The sequence below is a fragment of the Montipora capricornis genome, chromosome 4, assembly GCF_036669925.1.
Source record: "Montipora capricornis isolate CH-2021 chromosome 4, ASM3666992v2, whole genome shotgun sequence".
NCBI lineage: Eukaryota > Metazoa > Cnidaria > Anthozoa > Scleractinia > Acroporidae > Montipora > Montipora capricornis.
In genome coordinates, this window is record NC_090886.1 from 9,952,401 (window position 1) to 9,954,900 (window position 2,500).

Below are 2,500 nucleotides of genomic sequence, written 5' to 3' on the forward strand. Positions count from 1 at the left end.
CATTTCTTAGTCGCTGGAAAAGCATGCAGTCATCACTGGGGTATGAAGATCGTAGAGCAGTTGCAAAGATAACAACAATTATCTCGCTCGCAAGGTGGGCAAACGAACGTGTCTCTTTTCTTCTTCTTTGCTCGCGCATCATCATTGAAGTACAATCGAAACGTTAAATTTATCGGCTGAAAATCGTGGAAAACGCACCAAAAACGCTTCAATTTTGCAAAGTTGTCTGGGGGGCATACCCCCAGAGCCGCCTAGAAGAATGGTCCCTTTGGCCCCATATCATGGAAAGGAAAGGAAAGGAACTTTATGTAAGTGTCTAATCTTCTAGCGCTGTAGAGCACGAATCGGCGACACTGTAAATAGAAATAAACACGTTAACGCAATGAAGTCAAATGTTGGTTTTTGAGGGGTTTTTGAGGAGAAAAACGGAGTACCCGGTGAAAAACCTCTTGGTGCAGAGTAGAGAACCAACAAACTCAACCCACATATAACGCCGAGTCTGGGAATCGAACCCGGGCCGTATTGGTTACTGGTTGATCACCCAACAGAAGTCTAGCTAAAACCTTGATTCACTGCATACCACAAAAGAATTTTATTAAAAGGGGAAGGAATAAATGAAATTGTTTATTTCGCTAGACATCAAACCAAAAAATGCAACGCAACCCCATCAGTTGTGCAATAGCCGCTTACAGGAGCCTGTCGCTGATTAATGTGCCTGATACTTGTTATGTTTCCTCCTGAGTGTAGTTTTGACAGTAAATTAAAGCAAAACGACTGTGTGAAAGATACAAAAATATTTGTCAGAAGCCTGTTCCAGGCAATCAGATTGTGGCTAGTGAAGATTAAGATTGCGACAGTAAAATGTCCCCCCCCCTCCCAAAAAAATAGTGCAGGGCACTTGACTGCTCCCCTCCCCCCCCCCCCCAAAAAAAAGAAAAATAAAAAAAAAAAATAAAATAAATAAATAAATCTGCAAATGCAGTGGACGTGAAAAAAAAAATCCCAACAAGCTAAAAAAGACCCCCTCTCCCCCTTCCATCACTTCTGTCGCCGTTAAAGATGGCATCCAAACGTTTCGATTGAGAACCATTTAGGTTAGGTCCATCTACTCAGTATTCAGTTTCACGAACTGAGATACCCACAACAAAAACGAAACACTAGAGAAGCCAGAGAAAAAATAAACGGATAAAGGATCACAACTGCGGTGATCGCATCGTTTGTATTTCCGCAGTTACCACCATTCATTCTAAACGGAAGTTAACACAGTATTCTACAGTAGACAAAGATGATTAGCGCTGTGCATTTAATCCCGACTCCTCTGTGCCCTGTGATACTACAACTAGCGTCAGACATTATTATAATTTGCGTACACTTACAAATACTACAAAATGCTGCAGCCCTTATTACAAAATGCTGCACACATTATTACACAATGCGCACATTATTACAAAATGCCGTAATCGTTACTACGAAATGCGTCGTTTTTACAATATGCCGCAGAACAGCGTCCTTCAGATTGGAGTACGAGTTTCTGTACTGGGCACGCGCAGTACGTTTAATAGAGAAAAATTTTTCGAAATTCGCGTGCTCAGAACTGAGAACTCGTTCTTGTACTCCTGAAGGTCGCTATGTATATGGCCGTATGGGAATATGAATTCTACCTTTGAGTGCTGATAGTATCTCTCGCAAGTGAGCAGAGCGAACGAGTGCGAGATACTATCTACGCGTGGAAATAAAATTCCTATCCCCAAGCCGCCATTCTATGAGTTATGTCAAGTGGTCATCAACCGCTAAAACACTTATATTATGTAACATGATACTAGATATGAAAGCTATGAAAAACAAATCATGACATCGTCAAAAGAGTTCATAAAAATGTTAATGTAGTAGAGAAAAATTATATTACAGGACAAAAGCCTCCAAGCAAGGAAGGAAGAAAGGGGAAGCTCACTTTTAATTTGCTAATCGTGTTAGTAAGCATGACGACACCTACATCCGACCTGTGAAGGCAGCTTAAGCACGCGCGTTTTTGAGACGCGGACGGCAACCGGAAGAGAACATTTCGCGTGCCCGGACGGTGCTGTCTCCAAGATTTTTATACTAATCATCTCTAATGGAATAAAGATATTTGGCAAAGCAAGTGTGGATGTGTAAAGACAAGTTAAAAGGGAAAACAGCTCACTCAAAAATGTGCGTGCTTAATTAAGCTCCCTACTATCTTCAATGCGCGCGGTGAAGATATCATTTTTTAGATATTTTTAAGTATTTCGTCAGTACCTTTATAATGAAAAACATTTCTATTTTCTTTCTTTTCCCGTTCAGGTGAAAAATGAGGGTCTGAGCGTCTCTTATGAGCACAATTCCATCCGTCTGCCTTCAGAAGCGTTCCATTCGAGCGTTTCCCGTTTTGTCAGTGTGATTTATCTCACGCTGAATAATGTTTTCCCTCTGGCCAAAACAAAATCTGAAGACATAGCTACCTTACCAAAAACCACTGTGG

General features: G+C 41.1%; 1 pseudogene; it reads left to right on the forward strand.

Annotated features, from left to right (window-relative positions):
• The window catches only part of LOC138046067 (adhesion G protein-coupled receptor L4-like), a 68,434-nt pseudogene that overhangs the window by 53,029 nt on the left and 12,905 nt on the right, over positions 1–2,500 (forward strand).